Source organism: Leptidea sinapis, chromosome 27 (genome assembly GCF_905404315.1).
Source record: "Leptidea sinapis chromosome 27, ilLepSina1.1, whole genome shotgun sequence".
NCBI lineage: Eukaryota > Metazoa > Arthropoda > Insecta > Lepidoptera > Pieridae > Leptidea > Leptidea sinapis.
In genome coordinates, this window is record NC_066291.1 from 10748576 (window position 1) to 10760870 (window position 12295).

General features: G+C 30.7%; 1 protein-coding gene across 1 annotated transcript in view; it reads right to left on the reverse strand.

The window, feature by feature from the left end:
• The window catches only part of LOC126972923 (long-chain fatty acid transport protein 4-like), a 49400-nt gene that overhangs the window by 31201 nt on the left and 5904 nt on the right, over positions 1–12295 (reverse strand). The window lies entirely within an intron of this gene.

The following is a 12295-nucleotide window of genomic DNA, read 5'->3' on the forward strand; positions in this document are numbered from 1 at the left end:
AAAGCATATACATCGCCCCAAAAGTAGTAGGCATTATAAGTGTATGTCTGTTACTAGTGCTAACATTATGGTTATGACTGTTTCTAGCAATTCACTTATGTGCCTATGAACATACATTACATTATCAAGAATATATTGAGAAGCAACAGTCAAGATGTGCCTAAAATTAAAGAACAATATTCCCGTTTTGAACTTTAACACGTGGTTATTTATTGAAGTCCGACTCAATTAAACTCAACTTCAACGAACAGACTATTATGCGAGTACAAAAAGTACATTAAGCAGGCTGTATTCATTTTCCTTACGTTTAATTGCAACAGTAATAAACATAAGTCTATATTTTTGAAATCAGATTTAAACATTGTTGCTTAATTACTTATATGTGCTAATTACAAGCTGTGATTTATTTAATTCAGTGACGTAATTGGGTAGTAAACAGTAATTATTTGGCATAAAGTAATGATCATCAACCTTAAGTTTGTTGCCAAAACCAATCGTAGCGAGATCACAAAAATTTTTTTTGAATGTCTTCAAAACAATAATTACATCTTATAAATATAATAACAGCATAATAAAATTAATAAACGCAGTTTAAAGTTACTCCAAGTTTAAACTTTTTGTAACTATCTTACCTTTGTTGTCACTACAGAATTACATGACAGGGAGAAGTAATCTTAAACTAGGAGTAACATTACACTGCGTTTATTAATTAGATAAAATTAGCACAGCAAAACAAAATTACTCCAAATCTTTTGCATATCTATACTAATATTATAAAGCTGCAGTGTTTGTTTGTTTGTTTGTTTGTTTGAACGCGCTAATCTCTGGTACTACTGGTCCGATTTGAATGATTCTTTCAGTGTTGGGTAGTCCATTTATCGAGGAAGGCTATAGGCTATGTATTTTTTTTCAAAATTAGGGATCCGTAGTAAAATTGCTATTTTGTAACACAAGGTGTAAAATCGAAAACCTATTTTTGCGTGCGCTGCAAAAACTATTGACAATAGAACAAAATGATGTACAGGCTATAATATAGGCAATATTTTATTACTTATAAAACTATCGCGTGAATTATACTTTATATGGCAAAACAACGTTTGCCGGGTCAGCTAGTAAATGATATGACAAATGATTGTCTAATCTTTACTCGACAAGCAAAATAATTGCCTTTGAGCAAGAAGTTAAAGTTATTAATTGTGTTTTAAAATGTTACACTTAGATCATTTCTTAATATGCTTTGCATACATCCAGTTTTATTACTTCACTATCATTTTAATGGTGGTCTTCTAGGTTGAAACCGATTGATAGGACATGATCAACGATGGAAATGCTATGCTGTGGCTCCGCGTAAAATGCCGTATGCTAAAAAGTCGCTCCTGAATTGCTTGGAATTGGATGGTAATATGGGCCGGCTGTGTTGGAACTTTTAACCTTGCCATTTTTATCTCTATATTTTTACATATATATTATAGCATATAGTTAAAAATTGGTCGTCTTGTTCACGTAGGTGTAATAAAGCATAAAATGCCTTCTAAGTTATTGATAGGAACGATTTATTAATGAAGTGAGGAAAACAAATCTTGGATTTTATATTCAATACAGAAACAATGCTAAACTAAAGTTTTATTCATAAATCTGCTAATGTCACGTGTTCTGCACGAGAGATTCCATTAGGTAGGTACCTAGGACTGTTAAATAAAGCCACGAGGAACAAACTAAAAGAGACGAGGATTTCTGGGCAGATGGTAATAAGTTGAGATATGGTTTACAAAAACCGTTATATTTTTCTATTAATCATAATATAATACATAACATAATATTTTATATTAGCCTAATTCTCAATCTACAAGACGAGTAATCTTAAAATTAAGTTTAAGTCACAAATAAAATAGTATATCGATTACTATAGTCGATGAATGTGAATGAGTTTAAACAATTGAACACAAAACAACTGACACCAGATGATTGATTCAATAAAAGTACCTAAATAAATAAATTACAATTAAGAAAATTTATTACAATTAACATAATATCTACCAAATTCATAATAAGTATTATTTTATAAACATAATATATCTTTATGTATAGGTATTAATTAACTTCGCTTGTATTACTTTTACTATCAAATTTTATCATGCGTTATGAGGGAATATAGCATTTTATCACTGCGATTAATATTGTTTACTTACGTAGGTATAACATACCTATAGCAATAGCGCCTTCAGAGCTCGGTTGTGGTGCGTCTACTTTGGAGGTACTGGCTTCGCACTCAACTAATTAGATGAATTATGACTTAGTAATACTGGTATTGCACGACGCGGTTCTGATAACCTAGAACGTTTGATGGTCACCGGGAAAATTGAGGGAAAGAGACCAAGAGGCCGGAGTACACGATGCGGACGCTGGTCTGACCAAATATCCGAGCAGACTAACCAACCCATCAGCATCGCACTCCACCATGCGACAGACCGAAACAGATGGAGGAAAGCTGTAGACGAACTTATGCGGAGTCACGATCCTCAGCAATGAGGGAACAGCTGTGAAGAAGAGAGAGAGTGGTATTATCACAGTCACAGAATCGTAAAGAAGGAAATATTTCGATGTGGCAACGAATGAGGACTGGAACAGTGATTTATTGAAAAAAGGATTGTTTTATTAAGGTGTTTTTTGTTTACAAAAAGTGACGAGTTAAGAAAGATGTTCTCATGATGGTACGTAAGTGATACGCCCTGATCGTTACAAAGTTTTAGAGGTACTGCAACCTCTCAGGATTATTGATTGAACTCTTTATTCTAAGCGGCATCTATCAAATGAACTGTGGAACGAGCTTCATTCCGTATATATAATAATAAAGCTTTTACTACAGTGAATAAAACATAATATTTACTTACTAATTAATACATATAATATAAAACATTGTAATCAATTCACTTAACGTACATAACTATATTATTACTTAACTTAATTATTTGCAGTAACTTTTAAAAGGTCTGTGCCCTCTTTCTGTTAACTGTTTGTCCTTCGACAAAGGCCTCCTCCAAGGTCTTCCATTCTTTCCGGTTCCTTGTTATTCTAGTTCATAGTGGTCCTTCAATCTCTTTAAGTTCATTCTCCCATCGTATGAACTGTCTTCCTATATTCCTCTTATCTCCTCTCGGGTACCATTCAGTTATTGCTCGAGTCTATTTTGGTGTTTCATCCCTCATAAAGTGGCCTATCCATCTCCATTTCAATGTGCGTATTGTTTTCTCTATGCTTTTGAACATAGTTTTTCCTTTGATATGATTCAATCGCACTTTGTCTTGGCGCTTTACCCCGACTACACTTCCTTCTATTTTAGCATTTTAGAATTTTAGCAAACTTTTAACTTACTTAGTTCTTTTTGGGTAAGGGCCCAAGTCTGACAACCATGGGTAAGGCAAGGCAGTATGCAAGAGTTGATATTCTTCATCACTTCTTTTAATGACCAATACTTCTTCCAATTGTCTGTAACCCTTCTGTTGATTTTTTTTCTGTTGAATCCTTAGTAGCTATCACTTTCCGAGATAAATATACTCTTCTACATATTCTATGGGTTCATTATTTACTGTTATTGTAATTTTATCAGAATTGGTCATTATTTTCGTTTTTTCGGTGTTCATAGAGAGTCCAACTCTCATGCTTTCTTCTGCTAACTGCTGAAGCATAATCTCTAAGTTTTTACCATTTTCAGAGAATTGTATCAAGTCGTCAGCGAAGCGTAGATAATTTAGGTACTGTCCATTTATTCTCATAACATATTCCTCCCAATTCATATATATTTTTATTTTAGTATATAAATATTTAATTGGTAATGTATACTTAAAGATTTATAATCTCTTCATTAAGAATTAATTTATAAATTGTACAAATTATTGCTCAACCGTCCTCGATATTCAAATTGTTTCCTCAATGCTTTCATAATGAGCTTGGATGTAAATTGATATTTAAGATTTCATATGAGAAAAAAAAACATTGTTTAAGTTAACTTTATATTTTACTGATTGGAATCAAAGCAACCATCGGCGAAAATTGCATTCAAATCTCAACCAAACAAATAAAAATCTTAGAAACTATTTTAGCCTCCGCTACAGAAATAACAAGAACTGGAATCAGTTAAATTGGTTTGAAGAATTAATGTACAGATATACCATTCTTACAATGTTATTAATGTGTATATGTGTATATATATATATATATATATACTAGCTGACTCCACAGACGTTGTTATGTACATAATAAATAAAATACTGTTTTTATGCATTGTCAATAATATTTTATAACATCAAGATTTATTTCGTAAAATATGCTCCCTGTTGTTATAATGAAATTGTTTCACGGCAGAACTGTCAAACTTTTCTTTTCGTTTCTCGTAGAAAATATGTCCATACAAAACAAATTTTGAAAATAAAAATAATTATGGGTCCCAAATCGAAATAAAAACTATCCTATCTTTCAAGTTGAACTAAACTGCACTCCATGAAGTAATCCGTTCGTTAGTTTAGGAGTCCATCGCGGACAAACAACGTGTCACGTAATTTATATATATTAAGATATATGTGCACAGTAAGTCAGTAATTATTTTCTCTTTGTCATTATCATAAAGGTTGCCATACACTTCACTCGTCACGTAAGCTTGCAATGACATTCGCAAAGTGTCCTTCAAACATAAGTAATTATTCCCTATAGACACAAAAGATTTGCTTGTAAGCAACGTCATTATAAATTGGCTTGGTATCATAATCTTATATATAAAATTCTCGTGTCACAATGTTAGTTACCTTACTCCTCCGAAACGGCTTTACTGACTTTTACCAAATTTTATATGCATATTCAGTAGGTCTGAGAATCGGCTTCAATCTATTTTTTTGTTTATTCTGATTCTGCACTAAAAAAAAAACATGCAACTTTAAATTTTCACCCTTTTTTAATCGCGATTTTTATATTACTTTATATGGCAATACAACGTTTGCTGGATCATCTAGTATAATTATAACACAATATAATATATACTTACACACTTTTACACAAATTATCTTGCGCCACACTAGGCATAGGAATTAGCACTTATAACATTTCTATGCTAAAATTAAACTAAACTTTTTCATAATTTTGACCTTTATTTTACAACAAAAACACAATTTAAAAAGTAAGTGAACGACATATTTAAATAAACGATTAATATCTTATAATAAACTATTATATTTATTTTATAGTATCTTACAATAGCTGTTATATATTTACATAACAAATTAGGTTCCAAGGTGCTGCATCCAATATATGAGTCATATTATGTTAAAAAGCGTTTTAAATAACAAATATTTCATAAAAAGAAATAAAAAATAAGCTGTATATATATAAATTATTATATATTGGATGCATCAACCTTTAGAGCTTGAATTCATTAAGTAATTCATTAGTAAGAATGCATCGTGAATTCTACGAATATTTGGAATATCGCAATTTGGTTGTACGTGAAAGAAGTATCTTATCTTATCTATAATAAAATAGAACAGCACTGTAGGAGAACGCCACACATCCAGGTGTTGAGGATGGTATCATCCAGGTGATAATTAAAAATGTGTGTTGTGTGGTGGGCAGTGACAGGATTAAGTCAAACACCTAGAGTTAAGAATTATTACGGAGATAAAACATTAAAAAAGAGAATCCCATATTATATTAAATAGTTTACCAGCTGTAACCAGATATAAGACACGAACCTAATAAAATAAATGTTAAAAATATGTTAAAAAAATATTATAATGACACATTATATATCAACATTTAAATAATAATAGTCCTTAGTAATGTTAAACAATATTGTGTAACAATTTTCACATCCACGTTTATAAAATAAAATTATAAGTTTAATTGTACAATATTACTTTGTAAACATATTTATTCGATGAAAAAAACAAAAAAAGCCCGCTGAGTTCGTTGCGCCCATTCTTCTCAGGTCTGAGGCATTCATTTTGGAATGGGTGGTAGTTTTTTTCACTTTCAATAAGTGATGTCACATCCTATTTTGAATAAAAATATTTGAATTTGAATTTGAAAAAAAGCTCCATAACTTTACATCTATTTACATTTACATCCCACAGACAAAACATCAAGACGGTTTTGTGGGACTATTATTTTTTCTTTTAGATAGTGTAATGTCAAAGCTGTAATAAATAATAAAAAAGTTGAACAAAAAAATTACTCTTCGGATCACTCCACGTTATAAATAGATACATATTGAGACGTATTTAATAAAGTTAATGCAATAGTGAATGACGTACTATTTCCAGCAAATTTAATGTTGTTTTAGACCACATTACCCACACAACAATTTAAAAAAAAGGTAAGAATACCTCTCATATATACCCCAAGTATATGCAAATAGAGACTTAAAAACGTTGATTGTTTAACTCGTTAAAAAAGACTAAATTTTTTTATTATTTATAAACCAGTTTCGTAAATATAAACGTGCAACAGTCTGTACGAATACTGAATACAATATAATAAGCGTAGCAAAGCTTCTTACGTAATTCTTCAAAGATATTTATACCCTTGGAAGATAATATTATGAAGATACGTTTTTGTTATACTCATTTGATGCGATACTATTGAATCTTGTTCTTTATTATCTTATATCTTTAAACGAGCAATTCTTGTATATATATCTTAATATATATAAATTACGTGACACGTTGTTTGTCCGCGATGGACTCCTAAACTAATGAACGGATTTTAATGGGGATTACTTCATGGAGTGCAGTTTAGTCCAACTTGAGAGATAGGATAGTTTTTATTTCGATTTGGCCCATAATTATTTTTATTTTCAATATTTGTTTTGTATGGACATTCTTTCTATGAGAAAATTTATTGACGCACGGTTTGACAGTTCTGCTGTGAAACAATTTCATTATAACAACAGGGAGCATATTTTACGAAATAATTCTTGATGTTTTGAAATATTATTGACAATTTCATAAAAAAAAACAGTATTTTATTTATTATGTACAGTACAACGTCTGTCGAGTCAGCTAGTAAATATATATAATCTGAATCTCCGAAACGGCTCCAACGATTTTAATGAAATATATATATAGATAGTTTCGGGGTTTAAATAGGTTTCAATTTTAAAAAATGTAGTTTTATCCGTGTTTTAAATGCTGCAATAACTGCTACAATAACATTAGAATGCAAAGAGATATTTTGCCACTATATACAAGACTATAATAGTTCAGATGGACATTGGGTGATCCGGAAAGCAGAAGACCCCGGTTCGAAACCAGATGTCTTATTAGTTTTTTTTTGTTCAAGTTTTGTGTCTTCTTATAAGTCCAGATACTAAATATTTTAATTGGATCGGTTGTGGTGCCAAAGCATCCTGTTATAGTTCATGAATCATTTGTTGGATACAATTGCTAATTGTGACAGTAAATCACAATCATCATGTTCACGAAGCATCCTTACACAAACAATGAGTTCAAGCTCTAAAGGTTGATGCATCCAATATACGATAATTTATATTTATACGGTTAATTCTTTATTAACTATCATGAAATAATTTATATTATTTTCACACGACTCATCATTGAATGCAGCACCTTACAAACTAATTTATTATGTATATTACAGCTATTGTAAAATACTCTATTTGATTGAAAAGAGTGGCCGTTGAGTCTCTTTTATTATGTTCCTTTCGCGAGCTCAACTGTTTACTAATCTCACAAACCGCCTAAATGCGGTTTCATTGATGTACTACAGTTAACTCCCCGTGATATATTAAGCTTGTATACTGCTAATATAAATATGTGAATAACGTATTTTTAGGTTTCCGTAGCGAAATGGCATAAAAGGGAACCCTTATAGGTTCGTCATGTCTGTTACAGCCACTTAACCACAACTATAAGATCTATACTGTTGAAACTTGGTAAATAGCATTAACACCCAAAAATTCCCCATATTTAGAACTAAAACTCAATTTTTTTACATCAAACCCATGTGTATTTATATCAATGGATAAGTATTCAAAAATGATGTTGAGGTTTCTAATATCTTTTTTTCTAAACTGACTTTTTTGCGCGTATGACACATCCAAAGTGGTAAAATCTGTGTTCCCCCCCTCCCCCCACTGTAACTTGTAAAATAAGAGAATGATAAAACTAATAATAAAAAATATATGATGTACATTATGCTTCGTTTATGGAAGTTTGCAAATTCGCAATTTTACCATTCAAACTTCCACCGAAAATTGGTTTGAACGAGCTCTATTAAGTAGTTATTTTTAATACGTATAAAAAATGAGAGCTCATTTGCACTGTATGATTTTTTGCCTTTCCCATTTAAATAATATAATATAATTTTCCTTTCTATATAACTTTTATATTATGTTAATTGCTGCTACGGAACCCTTCATGGGCGAGTCCGACTCGCAATTGGCCCCTTTTTTTAAACGGAATTCACAAATAATATCGGCACTTGCCGCTAGGTAACATTCTCGACTCTATATATTATACTTGCGTATGTAAACACGATCGCCGACTGGTTTATGGCTCTTTTTTGACCTTGTCTTTAAAAAAAGAGTTTGAAGAGAAACGATCGTAATTCGCTACATAATAAAGACACAGAGTGCGATTATAATTTATATTATAGAGCTAACCAAGCTAACAGATAAATAATTTATACATGACATAAATCGTTGTAAGGTTAATGAGATAATTTAACGAAATCCACGAGGAAAAAGGTCGGGCTTATTATACAAAACACATGGAGATAACCAACCTCTGTAAATAATATAATAATAATAATATTGACACACTTTTTACACAAATTATCTTGCCCCAAGTTAAGCATATATAGCCTGTGTATTGGTTACAAGACAATGATATATTTAATACAATATACTTACTTAAACATACATAAATACATTTAAACATTCATGACTCGGAAACAAACATCTATATTCATCATATAAATGCTTGTACCTACCGGGATTCGAACCCGGGACCTCTAGCTTAGTAGGTAGGATCGCTAACCACTCGGCTATACAGGTAAATATATACCATGTTACACGTCTGTCTATATACCTAATGTCTTAAATCTCAACAATACTTTACGTACATAAAAACAAAATAAAAATATATCATGGAAAAATCAAAAGAAATGACAATTTTATAAATTTTATCTGTTTCTAACTACTCATAAACTGATAGCGATATTTTAACACTTAACTTGTATTTTGTCAAAATATCCCTTGAATTTATTTTTTGCGATGATTCATTATATTATTATAGTATATAAAAACAATAAGATTTATTTACTAGGTATCATTTTTGTACAGTAACAGATAAAGAGTGCAGTAGGTATCTTAAGTTCTAACCAGTATCACTAGAAAAATAAAAAAAATTCACAACATAGGTAGATTATCAAAGGTCCAGCAATATTAAGAAAAATATTAATTTTTAAAAGAAAAGCATTCCAAATTCCAAAAACATCGTACAAGAATGCTACCTAACATAAATGCCTACCCCCTTATTCATAATGGTCCGCTAACTTAAAACAGCCGCTAAGGAGTGTTTTTTCTCATTCTAACTTAGGTCAATAGAAGAAGACAGAGTGAGAATTAGCAATGCTTTAAGTTAGCAGAGTATTATGAATAAGGGGGCTAATCTACAAAATTTATATAAAATGAATAGAAAATATACCCATAAGCTGACTGAAAAAGTACTATTTAGAATTTAGAAAAATACCATAGCTGTTATGTGTACACGAATCTAGATATTAAAATACCGTTATGAAATTATTTTATTATTTGATAAATTATTTTATATTCAGATAAACCTTTTAGGGCTTTTTGTGGTATTTCGTTATTAAACTTTTATCGTATATTTTTGTTTTCAACAATAAAAATAAAATAGGTTTACGCCTTGAGAAGAAATCGAGTTTTTCCATAAGATGTACCAAAGTACTTACCAAAATCTAATTGTTGTTCTATATAAATAAAAATTATATAATGTCGACTGATTTATTATATTAAATATAAATAATAATAAAAAAATACTTACCTTTGAAACTTTTTTATCTTTTTTCAAGCGTGTTTTTTTAGTTCTCTACCTAGTACCTTAGTTACATTTTTATTATTTTCATCATAAATTGCAGGGAATATGGAACGGTGACATTTCGCCTATATTTTACGGAATACGCTTTACAGTTAATTACTTACCCCCTTATTCATAAGTCTGCTAACTTAAAGCATTGCTAATTCTCACTCTGTCTTCTTCTATTGACCTAAGTCAGAATGAGAAAAAACACTCCTAAGCGGCTGTTTAAAGTTAGCGGACCATTATGAATACGGGGGTTATAGTTTACTGGTTGACATTGCAGTTCACAGTTGGCCATCGTAACTAAGTTCTATTTACATTAATGATCAACCGCGCCTTATATAACTAATCGATGAAACTAATACCACTGACAGTGTATTCACAGTGTATTATTCAGAATACCATTGTATTCAACTAATAATATCCTTGAATAAATACATTTGAATAATTAATATTATAATATATTTAATATCTCAAAAAGAAAATCATTATGTTACAACATAAGAATTCGATTTGACACTTCTTTACGCGCGAAAATAAAAAATATTTACGAAGTTAAATATAATATTGTTGATAACATTAATTATATTCCGTAATGATAAACAATAGGTATTAAAATGAAATGATTGAGATTGATAATCACTTAATCTTGTTTTTGTTTTTAAAATAAAATATCCGGACGACCGAGCCTTGCTTGGATTTTTAAGAATGTACAAAACTTGAACAAAAAAAAACTATTAGGACATCTGGATTCGAACCGGGGTCTTCTGCTTTCCGGATCACCCAATGTCCAATCTGAGCTATTAAGTACGTAGTTACCTTTGTATTCTAATGTTATTGTAGCTGTTTCTCATTAAAACACGGATAAAACTACATTTTGAATACTAGCTAGATTGATTTATCGCCCCCGAAATCTCCTGTATACTAAATTTTATGAAAATAGTTGCCGTTTCCGAGATTAAGATTATTTATATATATTATTTATATGCTCGTTTAAAGATATAAGATATACTTGTTATTACTTTTGCGTTGGGTAAAACTCAATTGTAGGAGGGCAGATATGGGCAATGCCATCCAAAAAAAAATATTTAAAAAGATTCAGTTATAGTCCTTTTGTAGGTAACCAATTTATCCAAAAACAGCATCTATTACATATTAAAAATATCTCTCATACCAATAGAAAAATCGCGTTTGTTTTATGGAATTTGGATAATATTATTACATTCTGATAAGAGAACTAATATGTTTGTTATATTATGGAGTTGCATTCATGCGGAATATTATATCGTTTAAAATATAGAACTTCAAAGTAATCTCAGATCGTATTATAATTCTTAATATAAAATAAATGTGAATAGAGAAAATCAATTAGAAATTCGCCAACAAAATGAGACAAAATAGGAAACAGTAGGGAACAGGAGGGTCCGTAGCTACTACGTAAGTCGGTACTAGCTAGAACCCGTTCTAATTCCTAGCCAACAGATATGTTTGAATCGTTTAAGCAAAAACAGTAAAAATTTTGACCTCCACAATACTATTAAATTCGTACCTACATAATAATATGAACGTATTGGGAAATTTTAATGGCCAATTCAGACCAAATCTAACAACGGAGAATAATTTAAAATGTATTTGAGTATTTTCTATCACACGAGCCTCTAGCGGTCTTGCCCGTATAAGTACAACTAACCATGTTTCCAAACTGTATGATTTACAGAGTAAATCCTTGATTATCTTGTTTAAAAAAAAAAGCCAAAGCTTTAAATAGTAACTATCTAAAATCACAACTACGTATAGCTGTCGCGGCATGGGCTTATGTAAGGACAGCCACGAGGACTGGCATCATAGACTTGAAATATACTACTGTATAAACCACCTTACAGTCCAATAATGTGTGACCAATTTTGATTTGTCAATGTGTGCGTTAGTTAGTGATTTAATACCTATTCAAAATACTGAGGAGCTAATTAGATTAAGAGCTAAATGAGCTAATAAAGTGACTGATAATTTACGACTTGCCAATCAAAATCGGTTACAGTAACAATAGATTCGCCTATTCCTTATCTATCTTGCTGTATCTCCGTTGTCTATACGCTATTTACTAGTATATTGTAAGTCTGTGTGGCACCAACAATTTACAGCTTACATACATTATGTAAAACTAGGAAGCTTTTCGACGTTCAACG